Source organism: Lutra lutra, chromosome 6 (genome assembly GCF_902655055.1).
Source record: "Lutra lutra chromosome 6, mLutLut1.2, whole genome shotgun sequence".
Taxonomy (NCBI): domain Eukaryota; kingdom Metazoa; phylum Chordata; class Mammalia; order Carnivora; family Mustelidae; genus Lutra; species Lutra lutra.
Window position 1 is genome coordinate 84,380,802 of NC_062283.1, and position 13,238 is coordinate 84,394,039.

Genomic DNA, 13,238 nt, shown 5'->3' on the forward strand with positions numbered 1-13,238 from the left:
TGCTCTTTCATTTCTCCTCTGTTTAGCTATGCTTTTAGTGGGCAAAAGAAAATGCTGGCCTGCAAAAAGGACCTGTGGCCTCAGATCCGAGTTCCTTGATATTGTCGCATGTTTTATGCTATTCTGAGATCAAACGACAAAATGAGTTATGTACTGAGTGAAGGGCTGCCCTTCCTGTTCAGTCCCTAGGTTCTAGCAGTTCAACCACCTTGTTGAATCTCTTAAAGAGGAAGGAAGACTCATCACGGAAAGCCGATGGTAAAACGTTCCTGCCACCCTGCAGTGCTCTATTACCCCATCAGGTGCAGGAAGGAGGTCTCGCTCAGCCTAAAGCCTGAGTTGAGGAACTCCTCCTGCTGCTTTGATTCTTCAAACAGAAGGAGTACCCTAGCCTCTGGCATGTTGCCTTCAGGATTAGGGGCAGAGGATATAGCCTCCTGCAGGACTGTATTCCTGCAACCATTAAAGAATAAACCAATACTCCACTAAGCATCTCAAAACCCAATTTTGATTTCAAATCCTGTCCTTTGATAATAATAATAATTTGCTGAAACATCTCAGGACCTAAATATGCTATATTCAAATGACCAAAATAAATACAGTCCTCAGGAGACACTTTTTAAAAAATATATCTATTTATTTGAGAGAGAGTGAGAAAGAGAGCACACAAGCAGGGAGAAGGGCAGAGAGAGGGGGAAGCAGACTCCCCGCTGAGCAGGGAACCTGATGTGGGGCTCCATCCCAGGATCCAGGGACCATGACCCAAGCCCAAGGCAGATGCCCAGTCAACTGAACCACCCAGGTGCCCCACTGGAGCTTCTTAATATTCAACAGAACATGTAGATCCAGAGAGTACTGGAAATTCTCAACCTGATAGAGATATTATTAAATGTGTTTTGGAGTAATGAGTCACTCCCAATAAATAGTTTACAGTGAGGATAGAGTCAAAAAAGCAAAAACGTTCCCAATAGCATTTAAGATTTACATATTTGTGTGTATATATATGTATATGTATATTATATTACATATATATTATGTATTATATGAGTATATTAATATATTTATATAATTTATGCATAACTATACAAAATTATATAACAATTTTATACATAATTATATAAAGTGTATAAATTATAATTACATATAATTATATGATTATATGTATTATATGATAATATTATGTATAATTATATTAAAATTTTATAAATATATATAAACATTAGAAACCTCTAGGGTTAGATGTCTTGCCTGGATGTGTGATGTCATTTGGCCAGATCATAGAATGGAGGGGTTTGCTTAACCAAATATTCTGATATTACTATAAGAATTATTGTAATAAAATGCACTTAACATTAAAACCTCTGCTAATGGTAACAAGTTTTCCCTTTTCAACTTATCAGTGTCTGAAGGTTATCATTCTGAAATGCAACCTTCCTTCCTGCAAAAGTAGGCCAAGTTATAAATAAAATGCATCAGCTGCATATAAACAGTTCTAAGTTTGCAGATATATTCTACTTGGCTGGAAGAGTCCTTCTATTGAATATCTGCATTTGAGAAATTTCCCAATCTGCCATTACAAGATAGTGAGCAATATTTCTATATGACCAAATCGTTCTATGAAGCACTTCCACTAGTGAGTCACTAGGAAAGGGAAGGGGAGATCTTATTTCTATTCTCAGGAAGCTCACTCTATGAGCATGAAAGCTTCATTTTAAAGGTTGCAAATGTTTCTGAGTCAGTAAGTCATTTTCCTCTAAGCACTCTATTGGCCCTGTCCCCACGTTCCCTAATAGAATATTGTACACATATGACCAAAGAGAACAGGAATTAAATTCAGATCCCTTTCTTCTTTATAAGTAGGCTCTTTCTTCCATCTTCTCTCCCACTTGAGAAGGAGCCCCCACTTGTCTAACCTTATAATTATTATTTCTGTGAATTTGAGTAATTCTCATTTTCTTCAGAGTTTTTATGTTTCTGTTATCCAGTGAACATGTTCAAAGATTTTTATGGAAATGGAACCATACCAGACACTGTGGGATACAAAAATAGAAAATAGAAAGGTACAGCGTCATACAAAAGAAGCTTCTAGTCCAGTGAGGAACCAACACACCTGTGTACTTTCAACTCTGTTACAAAGCTGGAATCAGAGAAACAGGTTTGGGGTGTGGTAGGGTGCCCATAGAGGGAGGATGCTGGATACGTTGAGTTTGAGATCTTGATGGAGCATTCAGAAAGATACTTCATTGGTAATAAGAAATGAGGGACTCAAGTTTGGAAGAAATGATATAGCTGGAAATAAATATATTTGAAAGAAGTCTACATAGATGTGAATATTGAGGCTGTGCGCTTAGCTAAGGTTAAAGCGGGACTTCTCAACCACGGAACTGTTGAAGTTTGGGGCCAGATAACCTTTTTTTGTGGGGGCTGCTCTGTGCATTGTAGACAGCTGAGCCGTATTCCTCAGCTCTACCTTCTAGATGTCCGTAGCACTTCCTCCCTGACTGTGAAAACCAAAAATGTCTCCTGACATTGCCAAAGGTCCACAAGGGGTAAATCTGTCCCTGGTGGAGAAGAACCACCAAATTAGAGAGACAGGGTGATGTGTGAAGGGTGAAAAGAAGATTGTAAAGGACAAAATAGGGGTAGAAAGAAGAGAAAGAAAGAGACATGAAGAGACATTTGAGGCAGTAAGTATTATCCTAGGACTCTGGGGTAGGGCAGGAACTTCAGTTTGTGAATGAAGATCGAGCTTGGTGAATAATTAGTATGTACACACAGACACTCAAAGAGGTGGAAATACCACCTATATGTTTATACCCATGTTCTCTCTCCATATATATGAGTATATATATACATTATATTGGGAGAATGAAAAAATATATTCCTAAACTCTTTCTTTATTCATTCTTCTTATTCAAAAAAACTTTAATCAAAATATCACAAAACTCACATCAATCCTTTTTGAAAGAGGTTTAAGTCAAAACCACCCCACCAACCACCAAAAAAAAAAAAAAAAAAAAAAAGAAAGAAAGTAGCTGCGCCTGTCTGCTTCCTTCTCCCCTTCACATTCACATCACGCACATGCTCAATAATCTAGGTTCCCAGTGTACTCAAGCTCACTCTCCCACTCCTCTAAGATATAACAATAATCTTAAGAAAGACTTAGATTAACCCAGCGTGGCTGCCAGTGAGTGTGAAGATCAAATAACTGTGTCTCCTCCTCTGATGTTTACAAGAAAAAAGAGGATCCCCATTTGATTTAAAACAAAAGGATGAAATTCCAAATCCTTTGTAAATTCAGGAATCAACAGAGAGTTTCTTTTTATTGGAGATGCCTTCCCAGAACCCCAGAAATGGACCAATTTGGTAGCTCTGGTACACCCAGAAAGCTAGATCTATTCCTCCTGTTTAGGTGTCCAACACCAACACGAAGACTATCTTTATCCAGCAAGTCCATGACCCTCCCTTTGGGGGAAAGAGCATCCAAGATTCCCTGACCAAAAAATAATTTTGGAGAATGGAGAACATTGACTAAGCATCTGCAGGAAATAGGTTTAGGGTGGAAGAGTCAGGCTGGAAGATGGTTCCCGTGACAATCATCCTCAAAGCCTTGCGAAACCGGGGATAAAACATACTGTATATAATGGGATTGAAAGTGGAATTGAAATAACCCAGCCAGAGGAAGGCATTGTATAAATCTTCAGGAGTTGTAAAATTAATGAAAGGGTCTGTGATCGTCAAGACAAAAAAGGGCAGCCAGCACAGTACAAACACTCCCATGACTATGCTTAAAGTCTTGGTGGCCTTGCTTTCTTTCTTGGATGATACTTTCATTTTGCTTTCTGACCCTGCCTGTTTCCTGGTAGGACCCATGCCAATTTGCCTAGCATGCTTCCTAGCTACTGTGAAAATGTGTACGTAAATCCCCACCATTACAGTCCCAGGGGAAAAAAGGCTATAAAGGAGGCCAGCACCCCCCAGAGCTTGTTAAATATCAATACACACAAACCTGTACAGTCAATGGCTGCAACAAAGTCTTCTGCACCAATTATGTTGAACTCTGAGAATACCAGGCCAAAGGCAAAAAAGATGGGGATGGACCAACTGATGAACAGAAAGACCTCTATCACAGGGATGGTAATTTTGGTGACATAATGCAAAGGGTCACAGACAGCATAGTAGCGGTCCACAGAGATGAAGCAGAGGTGAAAGATAGACGTGGTACAGAGCATGATGTCACAGCAGCTGTGGACTTTGCAAAAGAGGTCTCCAAAATACCAGCAGGACTCGATGGACCTGACCATACTGAAAGGCATGACCACACAGCTCAACAAAAGTCCGTGGTGGCCATGGAGAGGATCAGGAAATTGGTTGGGGACTGGAGCTGCTTGAAGTGGGCAATGGAAATGATCACAGCCAGGTTGCCCATCATGGTCATCACTATAGCACCAATCATGACAATGTACATGGTACACACACTCAACACAGACCTCACATTTCTAGGGCATGAGTTGTTGACCAAAGCAAAGCAAAATTGTACTTCTGGAGGGTTCCAAAGATCAGGTGAATTCATCGTCTTTGTCCTGTGGATACTATTAGTCTTTTCCAAAAATACTATGTTTCTCTCCATTCTATAAAAGAAAGAGGAAAAATAATGAAAATTGTTTTTGGACAAATTTTCTGAAAGGCCCAGCTAGCTGCAATTCTAATCCCCAGTTGAACTCCCTATCTACCAGGAGCATTGCTTCCTAAATTTTAATGTACACAGAATCCCCTAGGGATCGTTTCAAAACATAGATTCTGATTCTGGGATGGAGGTTGAGATTCTGCATTTCTCACTGGCTCTCTGGAGATGCCTCTACTATTAGTCTAAAGACTGTCCCTTAACTCGGAAGGAACTAAAGACAAACGAAATGAATATTGTCACCCAACGTCTAAGTAACCCAGTTATAACCACCTAAGCAACCTAGGTAAATGCCCATGTTCTGGTTGCACTAATATGCAGACCCTTACTCGGGATTCTAAATCTAGAGACAGATCAAGAATCCCCTCAGGAGTACCCAGGACCTATGGAACTATTATTCAGTGTTTAGCTCAAACAATAATTACAGTCTAAAGATTGTGCTTTTTTTCATTCCTTAATTTCTCTTGTGGGTATTTGCATATTCTTTGAATCCTGTTGCTTGTTATGTCCTATTCAATTTAAGAAACATTTCTCTTTCCAATGTGAACAATATGGTTTTTTGCATTTAGGGCAATTAATGATAAACTGAAAATGTGCTAAAGCCTACCAAATTATATGCATGAGTAATCTCTGAAAAAAAGGAGGAGGAAATACTGAAATGAAAGATTCTGTAATCTCATGGGTTATCTCCTTTCATATAGCAACTGCATCCATGAATTCAAATTTAAGTTGAGGTCTCCCGTCCACAGATTGCAAGGCTTCTATGGTAACAAATTTGACACACAAGGGTGCTCATGGTTTAAAACTGACACTTTACATAATTTATGCTGTTGCCCTGAAAATGGAGAATAATGAGACTGACTTACTCAGAGTAGGGACTGAGGTTTGATTTGTTTTTCCGGGGACAAGACTGGATGTATGACTCTGATGACCAACGACGAGCATTACTGAGATCTAAAGCCAGGTTGGAGAAATGGACTTTGGCCTGAGAAGAATACATTAAATGAGAATATAAGTACCTTTGAAATGATTTACCATATTTGCTACTATAGCTCAGCAATTTTTTCTATTGTGTATTATTTGACATTTTAACATTACGGCACATTTTATTTGGATTTAATAATTTAACTTCTCAGGTTAGCATTTTTCTTTACATGGGTTTTAATTGTGCCAATCAAATAGTATGCAATGGAGTTGAACTGAGAAACCAAAACACAGAGAAGTAAGAGGTAAAAAGGATGAAGACTTATTCCAGTCCTTTTAGACTAGATTATCAACTTTGGAACAAACATTACAAATTATCTGATCACTTATCACTTAAGCCATAAAATACTAAATATTTTGAAGTCTTTTTTTTTTATTAAGATGGTGTCTTTTTTTTTTTTTTTTACAAATTTATTTATTTATTTATTTGACAGAGATCACAAGTAGGCAGAGAGGTAGGCGGGGGGGGGGGGGGGGGGGGGGGGGGCGTGTGCGGGAAGCAGGCTCTCCACTGAGCAGAGAGCCCGAGGCAGGGCTCAATCCCAGGACCCTGAGATCATGACCTGAGCCAAAGGCAGAGGCTTAGCCCACTGAGCCACCCAGGCGTCCCTGAATATATTGAAGTCTTAAATACCAAATTAACTCCTTAATAAATTAACTTTATTCTGCTTTTTATTTTCTTTCTTTTTGTGAATTTAAAGTTTTTTTCTTTAATTCTTTTAAAAATTATCTTTATAGGTAGCTAACAAGTACCACAAAATTAATCATTTGTCACTGTCTTTCCATAAACACAGCATTCCTTGTACAAAATGTATACTCTTCAATAGTTCATGGTATAATTTGGGGAGTTTGAAGTTTTATTTTTGAAATCTTAATGCTTAAAAGAATTGCTATAACTTAAACTCTTGGGTTTGTAAAGTGAATGTCGTTTATTTCCTCTTACTTATCTTGTGTGGGAGGAAAGAAGGTATGAAACAGCTTCCTGAACTTAATCTCAAGTTTCTGACCCAAGGTTATCTCTATCAGGGAAGCCTTTAAACATTTAAGTGTTAGAGCAAGACAAAAGAGTAAGAGCCACACATTTACTTAAAAAGTTACTACATGAATGAATTGTGAAGGTAATGTCAAAGGTAATAATACTTTAAGCCTCTACCTGTAAGTTCTTGGCCCCAAATTACAAAAGCAAATGTGGCTGCTGGTCTCCTGCTTCCTTAAACAAGGAAAGTGTCATGAAATCAAGCTCATTGAGGGTTTTGTTTTTTATTTAAGAACATAGCAGAATAGGTTCCTTCACTTTGAAGATGCACTTCCAAAAAAGATACAATAATTTTAATACAATAATTTTAAACAAAGTTAAACCCACTATGACATCTCACTTTTATCCGAAAATATTATTGTTATACCTTTTATTTTTTATTATTATTTTTTAACCAATAACATTTCCAGGGGCCGAATGAGCGACAACATTGTAAACAATCACAGGAGGCAAGCATAGGAAATTATTAGTCATTTTTGCTGGGAGGTAATAAGAAACACTTGCAAACAACTCTGGAGAGGAGGAAGAATTGCATTGTCTTTAATTTCAAACTTAATTCTTTAAGGAGAAAGATAACATAAACAGACATAAAGGACTCTGAAAGAATTATTTCCTTAGAATTGCAAAGAAAAATGAAAAAGGACCCACATAATAATTTCTGTTAAACATCAAATACCTAAAATTCTATTAATATATATGTATTTCCCATATAATAAGGACAATATCCGTCAAGCTCAATAATGTATTATAAGTAAAGTGGAAATTTTAGCAAAGGACATATCATACCTGCTTCATCAGGCATGATTTTTCTTCCCTTTGTTGGTGACAAGCTCAGCCGGTTTACCTCTGAGACTATTTCTGTGGGGGGAAAAGGCTATTATCTTCTTTTGATGTGTCTCACTCATCAAATAGTTTCTTAGGTAAGGGAACTTCCTTGTGAAGTAGATTTCAGAAAGTACTGCTATGGGTCCTCCTATCATTGCTTCTTTAGAATTTCCATGATTTAAAAAAAATTATCCAGATTTATTTTTTAGATCAGTATTTTAGGTTTGGTTCCTTTCAACATGCAAAAACAAAAACAAGGATAAATGCGTCTCATCTTTTTCTTCTTTAATATATTCTTCTCTGGCTTACCAGAATTTGTCTAAAGAGATCATTTGGAGCTGAAATCTTAGAGAGATGAATGGTCTGTTGTGCTAAGGTTCTTACCATGCAACTGGGCATTGCGCTTCACCGGCTCTCCTCTTTGCTGATATTCGACCAGAAAAGGCACGAAGGCCCAAGCTCTTACAAACAGACTCTTGGCAGATTAGCTGTCGTCAGTACATATACACAGAATATGCCTCCTGAGGCTGCATTTCCTACTTGGTCCTGCATTGGACAGGTGTGTCCTGTAACAACATTCAGTGTGCTGCCCGAGAAGTGATTACAGCAGGTCACCGGAGAATTGGCTCTGGGAGGGTGAATCCGTTCGTGTGACTATCCCTTTGACCTCACAGAAGGCCAAAGTGGAGAAAAATGAAAGGAAGGGAGGAAAGGGGCAAGTGAGGATAAGGAAAGAAGGAAGAGTAAGGAAGGTGAAAACTTAGTTAAAATTCAAAAAGTGCTCACTCCACTTTTTACCAAATGATAGACATTTTAAAACACTTTAATCCCAGGGCACCTGGGTGGCAGTCGGTTAAGCCCCCGACTCATGGTTTCAGCTAAGGTCATGATCTTAGGGTCCTGGGATTGAGCCCTGCTTGGGCTCTGTGCTCAGCGGGAAGCCTGCTTGAGAGTCTCTCTCTCTCTCTCTCTCCCTGCCCCTCCCACTCATGCTTGCTGCTCCCTCTCTAAAATAAATCAACAAAATCTTTAGAAAAATAAATAAGTAAAATAAAATGCACAACGGACCACATCACTTAAAAGGAAATAAAATTAAATACTTTAATCCCTAGTGAAAATTTGATTTATTTGTATCTTTTCCTTTTGCTGCCCTGCACAGTTCAGTGATATTCACACTGCAGTAAAGTCCATCATTTTCCAAATGAAGGTCTCAGCCAGACAAAAAGCACTAAGAACCATGTTTCAAACCAACCAAATGGAAAGTGAAAACTGCTGTCACCACGTGGGTGTTTTCATGAGCCCTGAGGGAAAGTGTTTCTATTAGTGTACTACAGTTCTAAACAGCAAGCTTCAAGTTGTTTACATTGATAACTTTGTCATCCATCAAGGACACAAACCTGTTATATGTCAATGCTCAATGCTTTAGACAACATCAGAGATTCAGTATTTATAAAAAAAAAAAAAATAGAATCAAATTATTTGTATTTAAGCTAACTAGTAAAATCCAAACTTTATTTTGTCCTCTGAGGATTTTTCTTTATACAATGAAAAGCCTCAGTGAATGGGGATGGTTAGAAGATGTTGGGTTTTCTTTTTATGCTCATCTGGGTTTACAAAACTTTTCCTTCCAAACTGCTTCCTAGACAGAGCACTAGTAACATCATAGTATATTTTTATGAATTTTCGTTGCATCAGGCAGGGTCTAGTCAGAAAAGTAAAAAGGGAAATTATTATTTTAACTGAAAGAAATTCGTTATGAAACTGTTTTAAGAGAGACTGGAGGACTTGCGACCCATTAATGGCTTTGTTTGTCCAGGCCCAAGCTGAGGCTCAAATGTATGAAAATAACTCCTCAGGGAGCTTCTGACATGATAGCACAGAGAGAGACTTGGCTGGTGCAGTCAGGTTCTGAGCTGTCTGACCCATCATCACAGCTCTCCGGGGGCTCCGCTGGGGCCAAGAAGACGACTGGAACACCAGGACTTGGTTTTTACGGAGAGAACTTAGTTTGCCAAAGGAAAAACAATGGCATCCTTTTGATCTTAGGAAGATCTTTTCTGTCCTTGGCATTCATTTACCAGAGAACCCCTCTCAGCTGCTCATCCCCAAGATGAGTGAAGTAGTATAGGATAAAGTATAAATACGAATAAAGTCAAAGAAATAAGAATGAAGTGACATAGAGTAAAATAAAGACCACACAATAAGTAAAAAAGAAAGGACGAGAGGAGAGAAGGAAGGGCGAGAGGAGAGAAGGAAGGACGAGAGGAGAGAAGGAAGAACGAGAGGAGAGAAGGAAGGAAGGAGAAACCAACGAGCTTAATAGGTACTTGAAACTGCACATTTGAATTTTCAATAGGATTTTCTTTGTTCACCAAAGAACTAATAGATCTAAATTAAACGAAAAATAGTTTCAGGTTAGGTATATTATACTTGAAAAGCTTTGCAAAATATCTGGTCATCTCTCCTTATGTTTCCTTTTCCCCTCTAGGGTTCAAATTTCTAGAGGACAGGGTTTAATTCCAGTTTATCACTGTGTTCTGTTCTGTACCTCTCCGGGTAGGCATGGGTCACTATGCTCCGTACTCAATCACAGAAGGAGAAGTGAAGGGATACAACGGAATCACTGCGATGCAGTAAAATGAATATCAAAAACCAAACAACTGAAGTATTTACTGATATATGGCAATGAATGTACATGTGCTTGCATGGATATTTAAGTTATGATATTTCCAAATAATGGGTATTTTACAGCCTTTTTGAAAAATTGTGCAAAACCTTTTCCTGATATAGAATGAACCCGTAAGAGGTGTATTAAGTGAAATAACCAAGAGGCAGAACAACATTAATAGGTATTTTGCCATTTTTTTTAAAGTGTGAGAGAACAGAATGTGCATATATGATTGTTTGTGTATGTCTAGAAAGACATGTAGGAAGGTGGTTGCCTCTAAAATGGACGTGTATAAGACAAAAGAATGAAGACTAGAGGGAAATTTTTTTTATAGTCTATAGACCTTGATTCCTTTTCCTTTTTTTCATATGCCTGCACTCCTTTAAAAAAATTAGAAATATTCTTAAATAAGTTTTCTTTATCTTATTTTTCTTTATGCTATCCAAATGTATTAATAAAAAATTTAGCTAGCTTTAGCAGAATTTAAAAACCGTTATAACTCAGGCTCATGAAGGCTCTGAATTAGAGAAATGCAGTCATTCAAATCCATAGTATTAACATAGTTTATGTTCAGTTTAAAGGAATCTTTGTATATTTGTCATTTTCAGTATTTGTAGTATTTAAGTGATTAGCAAATTAAGGCACTTATCACCATAGCTTTCTGATTCCCACTTAAAATATGTTATCAATTTTCTTTCTGTTTTACAATTCTTAATAAATCTTTTATTGTGGTACAACACACACCCAGTAAGTACACAAATATCAAGCATATAGCTTATGAGATTTTAAGTACGTATAGATCTGTACAGCCATAATCCGGAAGAGACATAGACTATTTCCAGGATGCAGATGATTCCTTCTTGCCCCTTTCCAGTTATACCTCTCCCCAAGGACAAACCAAGTGGAAGGAGAGGGTGAGTTGCCCCCAGATAGGGCAAACAGAGGAATGAGTTACTGGGGGCCAGTGATGCCTTCAGAGAAGTAGGAACCCCAGGAGAATGACTAAATTTGAAAATACAAGGAAAGGCAACTTAGACGTGGACAGACTTGATGTCTTTGGTGAGAATTTCAAAACCTTATCTCAGAACAATGAAAAGCTACATTCACCACGTGTCTAGCAGGAAACAGATGGTATGGTCAGCCTGGGTGACGGAGCAGAGTTTAATAAAGGGCTTATATACAAAGACATGTGCAGCATTAAGAAAACCAGCAAGAAAAAGCTTGCAGCCTTTCTGTTGAGATCAGGAACACGACAAGGATGCCCACTCTCACCACTCTTGTTCAACATAGTATTAGAAGTCCTAGCAACAGCAATCAGAGAACAAAGAGAAATAAAAGGTATCCACATTGGCAATGAAGAAGTCAAACTCTCTCTCTTTGCAGATGACATGATTCTTTATATGGAAAACCCAAAAGACTCCACCCCCAAACTACTAGAACTCATACAGCAATTCAGTAACGTGGCAGGATACAAAGTCAGTGTACAGAAATCAGTGGCTTTCTTATACACTAACAATGAAAATACAGAAAGGGAAATTAGAGAATCCCTTCCATTTACTATAGCACCAAGAACCATAAGATACCTGGGAATAAACCTAACCAAAGAGGTAAAGGATCTGTACTCGAGGAACTACAGAACACTCATGAAAGAAATTGAAGAGGACACAAAAAGACGGAAGACCATTCCATGCTCTTGGATTGGAAGAATAAACATTGTTAAAATGTCTATACTGCCTAGAGCAATCTATACTTTTAATGCCATTCTGATCAAAATTCCACTGGTATTTTTCAAAGAGCTGGAGCAAATAATCCAGAAATTTGTATGGAATCAGAAGAGACCCTGATCACTAAGGAAATGTTGAAAAACAAAACTGGCGGCATCACGTTACCTGATTTCAAGCTTTACTACAAAGCTGTGATCACCAAGAAAGCATGGTACTGGCATAAAAACAGACACATAGACCAGTGGAACAGAGTAGGGAGCCGATATGGACCCTCAACTCTATGGTCAAACAATCTTCGACAAAACAGGAAAAAAATATACAGTGGAAAAAAGACAGTCTCTTCAATAAATGGTGCTGGGAAAACTGGACAGCTATATGTAGAAGAATGAAACACGACTATTCTCTTACACCGTACACAAAAACAAACTCAAAATGGATAAAAGACCTCAATGTGAGACAAGAATCCATCAGAATCCTAGAGGAGAACATAGGCTGTAATCTCTTCGATATCAGCCACAGCAACTTCTTTCAAGATACGTCTCCAAAGCAAAGGAAACAAAAGCGAAAATAAACTTTTGGGACTTCATCAAAATCAAAAGCTTCTGCACAGCAAAGGAAACAGTCAAGAAAACAAAGAGGCACCCACAGAATGGGAGAAGATATTTGCAAATGACAGTACAGACAAAAGGTTGATATCCAGGATCTATAAAGAACTCCTCAAACTCAACACACACAAAACAGACAATCATATCAAAAAATGGGCAGAAGATATGAACAGACACTTCTCCAATGAAGACATACAAATGGCTATCAGACACATGAAAAAATGTTCATCATCACTAGCCATCAGGGAGATTCAAATTAAAGCCACATTGAGATATCACCTTAACCAGTTAGAATGGCCAAAGCAAGACAAGAGACAACATGTGTTGGAGGGGATGTGGAAAAAGGGGAACCCTCTTACACTGTTGGTGGGAATGCAAGTTGGTGCAGCCACTTTGGAGAATAGTATGGAGATTCCTCAAGAAATTAAAAATAGAGCTTTCCTATGACCCTGCAATTGCACTACTGGGTATTTACCCCAAAGATACAGATGTAGTGAAAAGAAGGGCCATCTGTACCCCAATGTTTATAGCAGCAATGGCCACGGTCGCCAAACTGTGGAAAGAACCAAGATGCCCTTCAATGGACGAATGCATAAGGAAGATGTGGTCCATATACACTATGGAGTATTATGACTCCATCAGAAAGGATGAATACCCAACTTTTGAAGCAACATGGATGGGACTGGAAGAGATTACACTGAGTGAAATAAGT

General features: G+C 38.2%; 1 pseudogene; it reads right to left on the reverse strand.

Moving 5' to 3' along the window:
* Positions 1 to 3,531: 3,531 nt before the first annotated feature.
* On the reverse strand, positions 3,532 to 4,573 carry LOC125102737 (trace amine-associated receptor 4-like; annotated as a pseudogene).
* Between the last annotated feature and the right edge of the window lie 8,665 nt (positions 4,574 to 13,238).